Below are 17,772 nucleotides of genomic sequence, written 5' to 3'. Positions count from 1 at the left end.
GCTGTCATTTCCTGTCGGTCTCTTAAATTCATTGATTTTTTTTAGAGTTTTGTTTTATTGTTTCTCATTTCACGGTAAAATAACAGGAGCAGTAAGTCATTTCCTTAATCAGAAAAAAAAATGATGATTTTTGGAATTTTATGAGTTGCAATACCCAGGGAAGACCAGGAAGATATATGCTAGAGAGGGTGGGGGAAAGGGAAGCAACAAGGGGAGTGGGCAAGGCTTTTGCTTCAACTTTTCTATACCAATAGCTGTACAACATTATCTTTTAACAGTTCTGTGATTTTTTTTCTGTACTCTAAATTCCAGCAAGGAATTTACTGAAACAGCAAATCATCTCTCCTACAAACTAAGTGTCAAAAAGCTCAGTGAAGTGTTTAGAAATAATAAAGCAAGTGAAGGAAAAAAAAAAGAAACCGATAATAAGGTGAGGAGAAAATATTTTCAAATGAGATTTAAAATCAAGAGAGAAACATGTGAACTAGAGCTTCAAATAAACAAGGAGCAATGGAAGTCATTTAGGAAACCTGCAGATAAAGATTTTATGTGTTTTATAGAAGTGAGCAAAGTGTCAGCAAGTCTCAAGTCTGGTAAACATTGTTTGAAGTTAAATTCTCTGGTGAGGTGAGAAAATATAATTACATAGTCACTTATCGCTCATTTCTCTGTACTGGAAGTGAGGGTGGCTGACTTTTTCTCTATTGCATGCAACATCAGCACATTCTGAGGTTGCCTACAAAGTTACGGATGCCTCAAATTTATCTTAGCCTTTGAGATGACGAGAGTTTAGTGATGTAAAGGGCTTTTAAAATGCAATGCATTCCTATGCTGGCTAGGCCATAAGTAACTTTTGAAAATAATTACATTGACCATATATTTTATAAAGGCTAAAGCATCTAAATGTAAATAAAACACAACATTCCTCAAATGTAGGTAGCAAATACCAAGATTAATTTACTTTTAGGGTTTGCAACAGTAAGACAATGTAACTCAGGTGAACTCAAGTGAAAATACCATTATAAAATGTAACCATTGTTAGCTGTTCCTAAATTTGTAATTAAGTTTTTATGTTCAACAGAAATATATATACAAATGGTTTAATGGGCCAAACATTTCCATAAGAAATATCAAAATGTTCTGTCCTCCCTGTCTCCTGCATTTCCCACACCTCAGTGTTCGCTTTCAGCACTCACTTGTGTTTATTTCCCTTCATTTAGCAATAAACATTGTTATATTGGTAGCTTTAAAGCAATTTTTAAGCATCAATTTATTAATTTCCCACTAGGGGAAATGTGGATTTAGAATTCTTTTTTTCCACCCTGTAACCTTCCTTACTGTACAAATTTCCCCATACTTGAGAGTTATAACATTACTTAGATCAGTATTCACATCATTATATTTTTGTAAGTGTTGACTGTGCTATATTTTATACTAGGATTATGTTTGCCTTCTTGAACAACCTTCTGTATACCTTCTTGCTGTTAAGTGTACTACTTTTTTACTGACTTGGTTTTCTATGCCCTTACTCTCCCTGAGTTGTTCCAAATTCATTAGGTTTATATCAAGTTCTTACAGACAACTCTTCAGAGGCTGCTGATCTGCTCCAACTGGATTGGTTATGCTGTATGCCTTAGAAATGCCATCATCCTAAGATCTACCTTCAATTTAAACCTAGAGAAATCCTATCCTCTCTCCTGAGCTGAAGCTCCCATTCTCTGCACCTCATGCTTTCCTCTTTCTTGATTTACTCTTCCATTAGGGTGAAGCAACTTTTCCAAGGGCTTTGTGAGAAAGACAGCATGGGAAACAAATTGTTAGGGAGGTAGCATATCTGAAAATATCTGTAGACTACCCTCATACTTGACTGGTAGTTTCAGTGGCATGGTGTTAATTGATTCAAAATAATTTTCCTCCACATTTCAAAGGCACTTCTCCATTGTCCTGTATCTTAAGTGTAACTTTGAGACATCAAAATCCTTTCTAATTTCTGATCATGGAAGCTTTTACAATCTTTTCCTTATCACTGAAGTCCTGAAATTTTACAGTTAAATGCCTTTGCGTCTACTGATTTTCAGCTGCTGTGCTTGCCATAATCTAGAAATTCATATCCTTCATTTCTGGGAATTTTTCTTGAATTATTAATGATTTTCTACTTTCTAGTTTTTCCATTCTTTCTGTCTGGGTTTCCTATTAGTCAGATATTGAATCTCCTAAAATGGTCCTCTAATTCATTTCATTTATTTAAAAATTTTTTCAATGGCTTAGGGTTTTGAAAAAAAATGCATGTTTTCTTTTGCTCTACTTTCTGTGAGAATTTCTTTTATCTTTCAAAACATTTTCTGAAGTTTCTATTTCTGCTGTTTATAATTTTTAAGAACAATTATTCTATTTTATATAGCATTTTATTATTTTTTCATGGATGCAATATTTTTCCTAACTCTGAGCATTGTAATAAAACTTATATTAAAATTTCCTTCAATCTGTATACTATCTGCTTCTTGTTCATTTTATTCTTTATTCATATTATAAGAGATAGATTAAAAGATTTTGGGGAAGCACACAGGGATAGTTTTTTCTATTGCAGACTGTGCTGTGTGAAGATCTGGCTGTACTGTTTTTTGGGAGACTCTGAATTTTAGTATTTTAGATCTTTCTCTTGGTCTGGTAAAAATTTACAGGAGAGAATATTCCAGATATATGTCTGCCTGCCAACATTCTGGAAACTGAGTGAGGAAAGAGGGCTAAGGGGTTCTCTACATTCCTTATATATATTCCTTATATAAACATTGACGACTCCTAACCATAACCTGCTCTCAACTATAGCTGCTCATCTATACAAAGACCTTTTGTTTTACCCTTCTCAGAGAATAAACCTTCAATCTTCTGTCTTGGTCAGTGTAGTTAGCTCACACTGCCATGACAGTACCACAGACTGGGTGTCCTGAACAACAGAAATTTATTTTCTTCCAACTTAGGAAGCTGGAAGTTCAAGCTCAAGGTGCCAGTAAAGTTGGTTTTTCCTGAGGCCTCTCTCCCTGACTTTCAGACAGCTGGCTGTTCACTGTGTCCTTGTCTCAGACTTTTGTCCGAGAATACACTCCTGATCTCTCCTCCTCTTTTTGTAAGGACACTAGTACTATCCCGTAACCTCACTTAACCTTAATTACCTCTTTAAAGGCCCTATCTCCATATATAGTCACATTGGGGTTAGGACTTCAACATATGAATTTGTGGGGGGCACAGTTCAGTCTGTAACATTTGGAGGGAGGCAGTTGTTCAGCCATATAGAGTGTGATTGAGGATCTGTGGGTCTCTCTACTTCTTAAGCTCACTCCACAAATCCTCTTTTCATCCCACATTCATCCCTACCCCAGAGTTAGCAGGTGATGCCAGTTCCTGAACCTGTTAGAGGTTCTATGATATAAATCATGTTGCTTCTTTTTCTCCCTCACTGCCAGCTTAGAATTAAGCTTTTTCAGAGTGACTCAATTAGAACTCCTCTTTCAGCTTCCCCAGTTCCAAAATTTTATATCATTCCTACCCCTGGAATGATATAATGTTTAATTATGATAAAATGTTTAATAATGGGTATGTTATGGGAGTCAACCAATCAGAAAAGATGCTGGACTGATCAGGGTAAGCCCCAGCTAGATACCATGCAGGTACCTAGCAGCTGAACACTGGTGTTCTGCTTTCTACTTCTTTTACTCTTTGTGGCTATATGCCATATGAAATAAAATAAAATTCCTTTACCTGTCATTTTATGTTGGTTTCTAGAGGAAGCACAGTTAAATGTGTCTGTTTAATCTATTGTCTTTTGCCAGAAAAACATGTTGTTGTAAAAGTCAAAATTAAATGTGAAGCATTACTTTAATTCTCCTTATTCCTGGCTAAATGTGACTTATGAAATGTTTAAACATTGTAAGTGGACCATTCTCACTGGATAACATTCAGAAAGAGTTTAAGAAAAGATAAATTAAACTTTTAAGTTGCTCCAGGTGTTATAGTTATCTGGCTAATCCTCCAAATCAGGAAATATAAGAATTTTAAAAATCTTTTACTGTCATATTTTCAATATTTTTATCAATGCATGAATCCCTTTTAACTTTCTCTGGTGATCTTCCCTGAAATCTATCTAGTACAATATTGATAAATTTCCCCATTTGATTTCATATATACTTCTATCACTTAACTTACTACTTTTTAATGTGGCACGTATTGTTAATTTCCTACTCAATATTATTCCTAATTCTTCCTTGATTTGGACTTAGATTTGATGTGTAAAATATTACTTTTCCAGGATCTCTCAAGGTATGTATGGCCATGTGACACAGTTCCAGCCAATGAGATAAAATCAGAAATGTGTTGAAATTCCTGTACACACTTAATGTTTTTAGAATAAATGAGTGAATGAATAAATAACCCCAACAAATGGTCAGATACTGTAGAAAATTTCTTGACTTGGAAGTTTACAATTTTAACTCTTGTTAAATGACTCATTATTTTTGTAGAACTGAAGATTCTGAATCTTACAGCTCTGCTCTACCATGTTATATATATGTGGTTAAATCCCTGAGTCAGGGGTTCACAAACCACAGAGAGCCTGGGGCCCATTTTTATAAATAAAATTTCACTGGAACATAGCCACACCTGTTTATTTATGTATTGTCTATTGCTGCTTTCACACAACAATGACAGCTGAGTATTGAAACTGAGACCATATGACCCAAAAAGTCTAAAACACCAGCAATTTGGCCCTTTAGAGAAAAAGTTTGTGGATCTCTGTTTCTAAATCATTTAGCCTCTCTGAGGCTTCTTTTCTTTACCTTTAAACATTATAACTTCTGAGCATTTTAAAAAACATTTTTGGATGTATTTTTTATGACTAGAATTTATTAGAAAAGTAGTGAATAACCAGTAAAGATGTCTTTCACATTGTATCCCTTCAAATATTTGAAGACAACAAAGCATGATCTAAATCACCTTGTCTTGAAGCTAAATCACAGCAGTTCATCTAGCTGTTTCTCATATGACAAAGGGCACTATATTTTGTAAAATATTTTATTTTGGTTTGCAATGTTACCGTTAAAACTTAGAGCCCAGAACAAAATACAATCCCACAGTGTGATACAACAAGCACAGAGAATGACTTCCAAAATGGACAACTTTCTTGTAAACCAAATTCTGATTAACTCATTCCAAGATTATGTTTACTTCCTAACCACTTCATCTCAATATTGACTTTTGGAGAATTAAAACTTTTAGGTCTTTTTGACAGCCCCATCAATCATTTAAATTGACATATAAACGTTTTCATTTATTCCTGTCAAAATACGTCTCACTGATTTTAACCCATCTTCTAAATATAGTGAACTAATTTCAAATATTGACTCTGCCATTCATTATTTTAACTATTCCTCTAAATTTTGAAACTTTTAAAAAATTTAATGCAAGTGAATAACAACTCGTTGAAATAAGATATTGCCATAGGGCAGAGTTGTGTCATCATTATCATCAAATTCATTTACCTGTATATATTTAACATATAAATAAAATCAGTTTTGCTGATTTTTTTACTATGTTTCAGGTCTGTGTTAAATCTTTTTATGCATTATCTTATTACATCTTCATGATAACGAGGATACTCCTAATATCCCCATTTTACGCATGAAGAGTCTGAGGCCCAAAGAAGCTAAATTAAAACTTGGGTAGTCTTACTCCATAATCGGTACTTTTCTACTAAGATGAATTGCTTCTTCCTAAGGGAATGCTAAAAAATATTTCCAAAGGAAGATCTTTTTTTTTTTTTTTTCTCCATTTAATTTCAAGAGAAGGGATTAGGGCACAGTGAGAAGAGGTACAGCCATAAATTGTGAGAATTTGACTTGAACTTTTAAAGCATTTCAACTTTGAGAAGTATATGTATGCACTGGTAGTGAACATGACCTTAAGTGTAAGGTATTTGGACTATGGAAAGGCTAAAGGAACACAGGAGACAGCTATAGATTAATGTAACTGAGGAAGGAAAACTGCTTAACCTCTGAAGTCATTTTGTCTAATATACTGGCATTTAGTGTTGGAGTATTGTAGGAAGGAAAAAGTGTTTTCCCTCTACCCATCTTAAGTTCATTGGCTGAGGCCCTGGAAATTAGACTAATAAAAGACAGGTTAACGAGAGAAAAACAGACAAGTTTATTAACATGTGCATCGCGTGTACACATGGGAACACTCAGATGAGTAACGGGAAGCATGGTTAGAACTTGGGCTTATATAGCATCTTCACAAAAGTACAATAAATTTTTAAAGAAGTGACAAGGCAAAAGAAAACGACTTTGAGCTTCTAATGACTGGCAAACTGTGGGAGGGCAAATATATGGGGAAATTAATGGTAGATTAGGGCTAGTTTTCACAAGGTTTGTTAGGTAGATTTCTCTGGTGCCCTCTCTGAGCTGTAGGGGTCTAGAGTTGCCTCTTGGGATTAAATTGTGTCCTTCCTGTTTGCGGGGTTGGGGGTGGGACACCTTTACAAATCGATGTCCTGCTTTTAGGAGATAGGAGAGCAGAGAACTTTTCTTGTATCTGCTTCTTCTCAGTTGCCTTCACCTCAAAATACTCCTTATGACAAAATGGCATGTTTGGGACTGGCATATTCTGCTACCCTTCATTATAAATGGATGTTAGGTTCAGGAAAGCATAATTGACTTTAGTTTTATTTACCATATAGACTCCTAAAAGTGTGTGTGTAAAGGAGCTGGTCAGATAAAACACTCAGAATGTACAAAACCTGGTGGGAAGTGGGGAACTTAATTCTAAGAGCTCTTAGAAAAGGATACTTAACAAAAATCAGTGGCCTTGGGTTCTTTCACCTGCCCTCAGAGCATCTAAAAGGGCCTCTAGAGAAGAGAGAATAGAGGGAGATGGGGAGCCCTATTGTCTTTGACTGTCAACAATAAGTGGAAAAGTTACTGGCAATTAATATGGGTGCCAAATGTTGGTCAGTGAACAAGAACAGTCCTGTCTACAACTGTCTACAACTCTCCTGTCTACCATTATTTACTTTAACCTTAAGAAAGTAAGGTTAAGAGGTGGGAAACCGTCCCTTAAGGAGTAGGTTTAGCTTTAAAGGCTATATTCCCACATGTTGTGAAAGGGAAAACAACCAGCAATAATTTGTTTTAAAGAGATTCCTTTCCTTTTCTACCATCATGATTAAAGCAATGGGGAAAATTGCCTAAACTCTAAAATAAAAGCTAAGAACTCTGGCTCTTACTCATAACTATCTAGTAATACGGAGTATGACCTTGGGCTAGTTATTAACTCTGTCCATGTGTAAAACTGAGGATAATGCTAATGTCATTGGAAGAACATCTGAATTCATTAACAATGGTGAAGTATATTTGAAAATGTAATGTCATATTTCAGTATATAACTTTAAATAACCCATGTGCCACCCCGTTGCACCAATCACTAAGGTTGCATAACAATTAATGAATCAGTTATGTATCAAACATCATGGGCTCTCCCACCTTATGAGAGTTTTTCTGATTTATAAGCATGAAAGTTATGCCTATGGAGGGAGCAAGTCAGTAAATTAAGAATAAATGATATAGGGCTTCCCTGGTGGCACAGTGGTTGAGAGTCCGCCTGCCGATGCAGGGGACACGGGTTCATGCCCTGGTCTGGGAAGATCCCAGATGCCGTGGAGCGGCTGGGCCCATGAGCCATGGCCGCTGGGCCTGCGTGTCCGGAGCCTGTGCTCCGCAACGGGAGAGGCCACAACGGTGAGAGGCCCGCGTACCGCAAAAAAAACCAAAACAAAACAAAAAAAAAACAAGAATAAATGATATAATTGCCTGATATGTGTTCCACAGTCCTCATTTTTAGCCTGAGGGAGGAATGAGCTTTTCAACTTTTTCCATAACAATGGTCTTTTTCAGAGCATTAATGATCTACAGATATATTTGGCCATAAAAACAAGACCAATTGGTTTCAAAACAACTCTAACCTCAATTAATAGGATGCAGGCTCCCCTGAGACTTTGTCAAGGTCTCCATTTTATTAAAGCATACCAGGACTATCAAAATTCAGGGAGCAAATGCTCAAATTGAAACAGATGTGTATATTTGATAGTGATTCACACAGAAGACCACCCTCCGGTGAGTCAGGGTCTTGGGTTCTTGTCCCAAATTTAGCTCCAATTAGTTCTGTGATTTGGAGCGAGTACTTTGTTGGACCTTAGCTTCCATAAATGTATAGTTAAAATTTAAAAGTCATTGAATGAGTAATATAATAATAGTATATTGATAGTTAACAAATATCCAGCTCTGAGTATCTATAGGCACTGAGCTAAGTGGTCCTCTTGCTATATTATCACATTTAATTCTCTCAACAACTGTATGAGATGGGAATTATTATTCTGGTTTTTTGGTGTAAAAAATAGCTGAGTAATCCTTGAGCCAGGGTTCTTAATCACCACTCTAATCATTCCAGGATGTATCTGCTTGTCCTGCACAGGATAAATTTAGTCTAATATACGAATATGCTTAAGAGTAAAAAACTTCTACAGATGTAGTCATTATTTGAAGTACTAAGGCAGTAAGTAGTCTGCTAAATAGAATCTGCTAGTCCAAAAGGGTTAATGTATTTGATGTGTCCAATGAAGGTGCTGGGTAAAGATGAATTATTTGTTGGTTATTCAGTGGTAGAGAGATGAGATAGGGACAAGTGAAGAGGACGGCTAGAGAACTTCTACCAATTAGTGAACAGAAGAGTCTTTCCTTCAGCTCCAGGATTAAGTTTTTCTGAGATCTAGAAAACCATGTGACTTGCCTTTTCTCTGTGGGCACCTACAAGCATTTCATCCCACTTGTGATCCAAATTTCTCTTAACAGCCTCACCACATCTGTAAACATAAGCCCTCTGGTATCCCACACCCCTAGGGATTATCTATCATGAAAAGCACTCTGGACAAAAAGGACAAGGATGGGAGATGGTACACTAAGGGCCAAAAGATTGGCACAGGGCAACCATTCACCACCCACAAAACACTTGTGCAAACCACCAATTCCTAAACCAAGATTTGGTTTTCTTGATATTCAAATTTAACTCTAAATTAAAATATATAGATTTTCAGCTCTAAACATTTGCATAAAAAATTCTTATGCCAAGAACTTTCTGAGCCTCCAATCTTTGTAAAGTGGACCTACACCTGAAAGGCCTGACTCCCCAAGTTCCTTATAGAGTCTCAGAGGCTGTCTTCCTCAGGCATTTCTTTCATGGCTGAGCAGCCTTTATGTGTGATCAGATAAAAAAGTTTCCATGATCTTTCTTCCTTGAGTTCCCAATTGACCATTCAAGCTCCGTCTCCCACCAAACCCAAAGCCACATCCTTGCTAGGCATTGTCAGACAAAAGCCAAGTTCCTACTCAGCTGAAGCTCTGTATATAGTACCACAGTCCTAGGCCTCACACTTACATCACAGAGCAGTAATTTTTAATTGAGTCATGGACAGTTTTGAAAATCTACTGGAAATTCTGGACCAAACCTCCAGAAAAATGCACACATGTAGAGAAAAAAAAAAAAGAAAAAAAAACACACATGTACATATATACATAATATACTCTTTCATTTCATGGTGTTCGGGACTCACTGAAGTTAACCCATGGACCTAAGTCAAGAAAACATGTCTCAGAAACTTTCAGGTCTCCCCTATCGTAATGCTCTATTTGGGACCTAGAGCCCATTATGGACATAAATAACATTCCCCCCAAAATAGTAATTAAATGTCTCTAATATCCCCTCACTTCTCCAATATATACCATTGATTCTCATTATTCATAGTTGTTTCTCTCTAAAAGTCACCATGAACACTGAATTAGCAAATACTGAAACATTGCTCCTAGGGGAAATACAGAGTTAGGTTCCCATGAGCTTCTGGTCACAGTAGTCTTATCAACCAATCAATACATAACTTTGTTTCTGTTTAAAGACAACTTATTTAATATATACTGTTTATTCACTTACACTGAGATTGAACTCACAGTCAACTGTGCTCTAGCTCACTTCTAAACAAAGCTTATCTATCACATATCTTTTCTCCATAAGGCACATCACAGCCTTCTTGCACATAGGAACACTAGACAGCACTTCTGCACTACACACGGGGGCTATTTTAAACAGTAAAGTTAAAAAAAAAACAGAAAAATGGGCACTAAATAGACCATGGAAAGGACACTTGTTTACATATGAGAGCTGAAACAAGGATGCAGAGCATCGCCTAGTGACCTGAGCTGGGAACGGGAGCAGCAAACTACTCTGCTCTGCACGTGAACACACATGACTGTGAAAGCACCATGACTATTGATTTTGAGGCTGCAAAAAGTTTGTAGCAAGTAGGCAGATTCACAAATACAGAATCCACAGTTAATTAGGATCGACTGTATATCTCCCCTCCAACTTCTTACTCCCCATTTCTAAGGCCATCTAAACATCCCACCTCCTAATGTCAGTATCCTTGATTTCCAAGTTTTGAACCCTACAGTGTACAGTGTACAAATTCTAAGCTTGTGTTTTACAAATGGTCATGTAATAGGCCACCAAATTTGACTCAATTTGACCCCTACCTTAGTGAGCTCTATAAATAGAGGACTCCAGTCCTATTCCCTTCAGTTCCTAATACTTATCACTACCATTCATATAATTTCTTTGTCAGTGTATAAATCAGATTTCATTTCTGTAGTACCAAAGCTTTTGTATACTTTTATGGAAAAAAGAAAATATCAATTATACAGAAATTCTTTAAAGGAATTTGAAAAGTAATGAAAGTCAAACTGAGTGGAAGGCTAATACAGAAGACATATAAATGCAAATTTCATTATTCAGTTTTAACTATGTCACCTCATTTATTGGTGGCACATTTTAATGCTTAATATCGTTAACCTTCTAACATGACTGCAATTGTAAAGGATCTAGGTTTTTCAGGGGAGAAGTAAAATTTGTTTTTTTTAACAGTCTTTACAGTGGTGTGATGGTGAGGATCCTGGTGCCCAACGTGCAATTCCAAGTGACTAGAAGGAAGTTTTGAAATAGAGTTATACATTGCTTCTTTTTCTTTTTCAAAATAGCAGCTTATATTTCCACTCAAATTTAGGTTAAATGTATGGTCATAATAGAAACCAATGTTCCTTCGTTTCTTTTGAGCCACCTAAAAAAATCTCATAAGATATCTTGCAATAGACACTTTGTACTAAAATGCTGTTAGAAATTCATATATAACAAAGGGTCTGAGCCTTAGGAGAGATGGAAAAACCATTGTGACATATATAGTGACAGTGTGGCAAGAAAGAACTCAGAATTCCAAGTGAAACATTAATAAAGAATCCATAGAAGTTGATTCTGGCTCTGCATTTGGCCTCATGCCCTGAAAAGTTGATGGTAAACCACAGCCTACAGCTCTCAAGGAGAAAACCTTATGGTCTTCTTTATCAACTTTGCAATGAGTTAAAAATACCTTATGCTATGTTAATGGATATGACTGGAATATATTCTATTTTCCTATGCAATTAAAGTAAGAACTATTTAAATTTACAGTGACTTATTCTAGTTGGCTATCCACTTATTTCTTTTTTTTATTTTCTTTTTATTTTTACAGTTTTATTTTTGTGTACAGATTTGCTTAACCATCACTGAATTTCTAGGTCAGGTTCAGGTAACTGAAGAGCCTTTATAAGTAGTTTATATTGTCTAGACCCAAGGTATGCTGCAAACCCAGTCTGAAGCAAAATGGGAAATTACATCTTTCTAAAGACAGGCTTAGAAATCCTAATCCAGTAATTTAAGATGTTTCCTTTCTTGGGTAGCAGGGCTGAGCTATACCTGGCTGCTAGGTCACCATTCACAGGGATAGCCAAGAAAACAGGGTACAGGCCACCTAAAACAAGACCAACCAGTCCACCTCGTGTTATGGTACAGGTTTCACAATGTAAATCACCTGTAGTCAAAGGTAAACTTACTAAACCTTTGTAAGATACGTGTACCGTCAAAAACGGGATCACTGCCATTGGTAAGCCAGCAGCTACACGAGCCTGTGTCACATGTAGGATGCATCGAAAGAGACTATTTGCTATTAGGCCACAGAGGGCAGCGTTAAGTCCAATATATGTTGATCCATTTTCAAGCAGATTCCTTTCTGCTTTTGGAAGTTGGTTAATTTTTCTGGTTATGATTTCAATTAAGTTCTTCTTGACAATACCATCTGGTTTATGATTTTCCATCTTGAGCCTTAAATTAAAATGTCATTTTTCAATAATGTGTATCTTTCACTGCACCCCTTTACCCGGAATGCCGGTACCTTACGCTCTCCTCCCAGCAGTCACTGCCTCCTCCGGCCTCCATCAGCCACGCGAGTGCTCACTCCTACACTTATTTCTGTTTTTATGATTACTGAATCTTTCCAGGGTTACTTAGCAGCTAATGAGTATTTAGCATGAGGTCCACCTTGCGCAGGGCTCAGTGAGTGATGAAGTCATTTACAAAGGCCCGGCCTTCAAAGTATTTAAAATGTAAAGTTGTGCTGTCCAGTACAGTAGCCACTACCCATAGGTGGCTATTTAAGTTTAAGTCTAAAGAGATTAAAAATTCAGCTCCTCAGTTAAACTAATCACATTTCAAAAGCTCAGTAGGCATAAGCACACGTGGCTAATTGCTGCCATATTGGGCAGTGAGGATTTCCATCCTCACAGATATTTCTACTGGGCTGTGCTTATCTACAGTAATACTCATTTAAGACCAGTTTTAAAAAATGGTAAATTTAGAGTTTAATTCAATAGTTGACTTTCTTTTTTTTAAAGAGATTAAGTTATAGTTGGTAATCCCAAATACAGCAATAATTTTCTCTATAGTTGGTGGTAGAATGTGGGAAAGGCATGACTTTCAGCCAAACTGGACCCCTCCTCCCTCCTTCCTTCCCTTCCCTTCCCTTTCCCATCCCCTTTCTCTTTCCTTCCCTCCCTTCCTTCCTTCCTTCCTTCTTCAGGTTCCAAAGAATATTCTGGGTCATTTGCATATATGTGTGGGGAAGGGAGAGGGGAGTTTGGGATATCTCTGTTGGAGGAAATGAAGCAATGAGTGTGAATTCTCTGATTCTAAGCACTTTCTGTTACTCATATGAGGTGTTCTTGGATTCACGTCTTTGCATACTGTCTGCATGACCCCTTCTGTGTTTACTTAGCCTAACGTAATTGTCCTTTGTTTTTTTGAAATGACTTTTCACTTAGAGCTCATAATATCCTCTTCAGTTGCTAATTATTCCATTTCTTTCTTTATAATTCTTTTCTCATATGAGCCTTCAGTTTGTATCTGTGCCATTTCAGGCCTCCCTATATATATATATATATATATATATATATATATATATGAAGCTATTAATTGTGCACCTAATATATGTTCACCAGAATATTTTACCATAGCACCTAGCACAGTACTCAACACATGGTAGGTTATTAGGAAATGCTGCTGATGGTTTAGAAGCAGACCCTTACAAAGTGAAATGATAACTGACCTACCTCAAAGTGTGAGAAAAATATTTAACATTACAAGATCTGTTGAAAATACAAAATGCAACCCAATTCCCTATTATTCAAAGGTAGTCTTTCCAAATCATTTTCAAAATGTCATGGTGAATTTTATGCTGTAATTTCTGACCGTACAAAATTGCCTTTAACAAAATGACATAAAAAAAGCACTCATTTTCTGCTTGATAATTATCTCATCTCTCTTCACAGCCACATACTCATCCACAGTGTATACCACTGTCAGGCATTTTCTGTCCTTGGGTGTATTACAGTCACTCCAGTATATTAAAACTCAACTGTAGCTTAACAAAGTTGTACCAGTTCATATGTATTCTTATTAAATATTTGTATTTGCTACTCTTTTGTTCTCTCTAATATTTATACATTTTTATCAGTGTTAAATTTTCTTGGACCTCTAAGTCATTAATGAATATATTGAATAATATTAATCTTAGTAACAATTCTTTGTGTAGTTTTCTCCACAATTCAGACAAAAGTATGAATTCACAGAGTGTAACTGCCCGTGTATTTAGTACAGTCGTCCTCCAGATTCAGGGATTCAGTTATTCACAGTTCTAGACATTTGCTGTGCTGTGAACTAACACACAACTTTCTTTTATTGTTCACTGTTACTCTGGCAGCTCCTGCCATCTGTAGCTTATTCTGCCTTCCTTGTTAAAAGTAAATTTATAAAGCATTAAAGAAAGGCATTAAAGATGGTTAAGCACCCAGTGGAGTCTTCTAGGAAATAAGAGAAAAATTTTCAAAATAGAGGTACTTTCATACACTGTTGGTGGGATTATAACTTGCTACATTTTTTCCAAATGCAATTTGACAGTGTACATCAAGAAGCCCTTTTAAAAAAGTGTTTGGGGGCTTCCCTGGTGGCACAGTGGTTGAGAGTCCACCTGCCGATGCAGGGGACACGGGTTCGTGCCCCGGTCCGGGAAGATGCCGCTGAGCCTGCGCGTCCGGAACCTGTGCTCCGCAACGGGAGAGACCACAACAGTGAGAGGCCCGCATACCGCAAAAAAAAAAAAAAAAAAAAGTGTTTGGGGTTTTGTTTTTACCTTTTTTCCTAACAAAGGGGTAGATACTTGAAAAGCCATTGAAGAAAGACTGCGTAGACTGAATAAATCAAGGATTTTCCTACTTGATGGGACTTGCAGATAGTAATTCCAGGTCTAAGAAGCAGAATCTATTGGATCATTCATTCTTACCTTTCTTGTGTCCCCAATGTGGTTAATTCTGTTGAGTAGAGGATTTGTTTACATTTAATATCCATTCCCAAAGAATTTGTCCCTCTCAAAAACTTTGTTTTTCACTATTGAGAATGGGGGAATGAATGGAGAAACACAAGTTTATTTGGAAAAGTCTGCATAAATATCTGTCGACTATAATTTAGTTAGAATTTCATTGCATATCTGTATTAGTTACCCACAGTTTGAAAGTGGCTGCTGAAATTGTGGCAATTCTTACCTGTCCTACCTGAGAAGCTTAGTAGCACTGTAGGTCAAGGTTAACCACCTAATTTTGTGGATCCCAGACTGATCTTATTGAATACTGGAAGCAGTTCTTCATAGTGATCAAAACTTGAATAAAGCATTCAGGAAGGTATCTTACTGGTAGATCATTCAAGGACCGCTTATAATGATGGGCTTTCAACATTGCTCATTTGTTTACCTGTATCATTCCTACAAGCATAGTACTTTGTGATTAGTGCCATAATTTTTTAAAGAAACCCCCTTTTAAAAGTCTCCCAAATGACAGTAGATGCATGTATTAAAATATTTGCCCAATAACTGTTTCATGTTTCATTAAATATCAAAAAGGACTTACCAGACCATTCTTTCACATGTAAATTAAATAGGCTTTAGGTTTAGATATTCCACTGTATATTACAAACTTGCAGCAAAACCTGACCATAATGAAATAATTGTTTGAAGGTTATGTTGACCTCCTCTCAGGCTTTGAGGTTAACTGGTTAGCAAAGTTGCATGAACTCAACATAGATATCCAGTCATTACTGCTGCATAACAACCTTCACTTATCAGTGGCATTGTTTGTGTGTGTTCACCTACCTTTTAATTTTTTTCCTTAAATACTTGATATACCGTTAAAATGAGATGAATACACATCTTCTGGCTATAAAGAAAGACTGTTATTCTTTTATACCCATATGTTATATTTTCATCATTCAACTTACTGTGAATATTATTTTGGGTGCTAAAAAAGAGAAGGTAGGCTTGGTTATTACATTTAATGGGCTGTGTTCCTAATTATGGTTTCAAATTAATAATATAAAGTTAAATTTATTGTTGTGATAAACAACCCTCAAGTATAACTGTTTTATAAACAATGATCCCCCTCCTGTCTCATTCAGAAACAGCAGTGTATGCTTTGCCAAACGTTTATTTAATATAGTTGAGTACCTTTTTGTTTGTTTATTGGCCGTTGGAAACTTCCAACTATATTCTTTTAAATTATTGCATCTTTCTGTATTTTATGACTCAGTATAAGCTGCCTTAAATTATTATTTGGACAAAACAAGATATTAAGAAAAAACATAATTTCATTTTTACTTCCATATGTCTATAAGTCATCTTCTTTAGCTGGAGGATGATAAAACTTGATTTCAAGAAGATTATAAGCATCAATACTGTACTCAACTATTTTTATTAAAACTTAATTTCTTTAACTTCAGCATTCCAGTACAATAGCAAGGGTGATCATTTATACATCTATAGAGTGAAAAACAAAAATTGCTAAAAATTACAAACTGAGAATGGCACAAGTGCTATTAGCCCCAAGTTAGATAGAAAATTGTAAACAGCAAAATCTTGGAGACCACTATGATGTATTTTAATTTAAATTTATCTACATGTGAAAATATGTGCAAATATTATTTTCACCTATATTTAATAATGTAGTACAAACAACTTTGGGTTCATCTTACTGCTGCAGTAAAAGCTGCATGTTGGAAATATAAGAAGTCTAGGGAAGATGCGCTGCTTTGGAGATGTTACAGCTCTTCAAATAACTGCGCTCATGTGTGAAGGTTAGGACTATACATTGGCCTAAAACCAATCATTGAAACATTTCCAGCTTTCTGCAAGGTAAACAGTAATTTATCCAGACAGCTGTGTGCTTATAGATATCAATATAAATACAAGCTCACTGTGTATATAAAGAAAGGGAGGAAGTCTGTGTGTGTGTGTGCATGTGTGTGTGTGCGCTTACATGTGTGTGCATTGTCTAGTTTTTGGAGAAGCAGATCGCTAACACAGAAAAAGCACTGGACAAGGAGCTTGTGCTTTTGCATGTGTTCTGTTTTTGACTCTCACTTGCTGGATATATAACCTTGGGTAAATGATTAAATACCCTTTTCTAAGCCCTAATTTCCTTCCATATCGACTCATCCACATTAAGGGATGTTTTGTAAGTATAAAGTAACGTGTGGAAAGATTTATACAAATGAGAATTTTTTAATCATTTCTTTTCATTTCAGGATTAAAAATGGAAATAAGAATATTAAAGTTACAGAAAACTTTGGAACCTACTCATCCAGCCTGATTTTACATTTGAGAGGAGAGACTCAGAGAAGATAAACAACTTGACCAAGGTAACAATATTCAAATATAGGTCTCATTATTTTGGGATCCAAAGCTGTTTTATTTTTTAATAGAAGCATAGTTGACATACAATATTATATTAGTTTCTGGTGTACAACATAGTGATTTGACATATACATTATGAATTGATCACCATGATAAGTCTGGTAACCATCTGCCAGCACACAAAGTTATTGCAATGTTATTAACTATACTTCCTAGGCTGTACATTTATTCCCATGACTTATTTATTTTATAACTAGAAGTTTGTATCTCTTAATCCTCTTCACCTATTTTGCCCAGCCTTTCACCCCTCCTGCCCCTGGTGACAACCAGTTTGTTCTCTGTATCTATGAGTCTGTTTCTGGTTTATTTAGTTTGTTAATTTGTTTTTAAAATTCCACATATAAGTTAAATCATACAGTATTTGTCTTTTTTTAACTTATTTCACTTAGCTTAATACCCTCTAGATTTATCCATGTTGTCATAAATGGCAAGATTTCATTCTTTTTTTATGTCTGAGTAGTATTCCACTGTGTGTGTGTGTGTGTGTGTGTGTGTGTGTGTGTGTGTGTGTGTGTGTGTGT

General features: G+C 36.0%; 1 pseudogene; it reads right to left on the bottom strand.

Annotated features, from left to right (window-relative positions):
• Positions 1 to 11,599: 11,599 nt before the first annotated feature.
• Positions 11,600 to 12,386, bottom strand: LOC113619208 (transmembrane protein 126A pseudogene; annotated as a pseudogene).
• Positions 12,387 to 17,772: the final 5,386 nt, after the last annotated feature.

The sequence above is a fragment of the Aethalodelphis obliquidens genome, unplaced genomic scaffold (assembly GCF_003676395.1).
Source record: "Aethalodelphis obliquidens isolate GAN/ISIS:26980383/991018 unplaced genomic scaffold, ASM367639v1 scaffold1, whole genome shotgun sequence".
NCBI lineage: Eukaryota > Metazoa > Chordata > Mammalia > Artiodactyla > Delphinidae > Aethalodelphis > Aethalodelphis obliquidens.
This window is presented reverse-complemented; position numbering and strand designations above follow the sequence as displayed.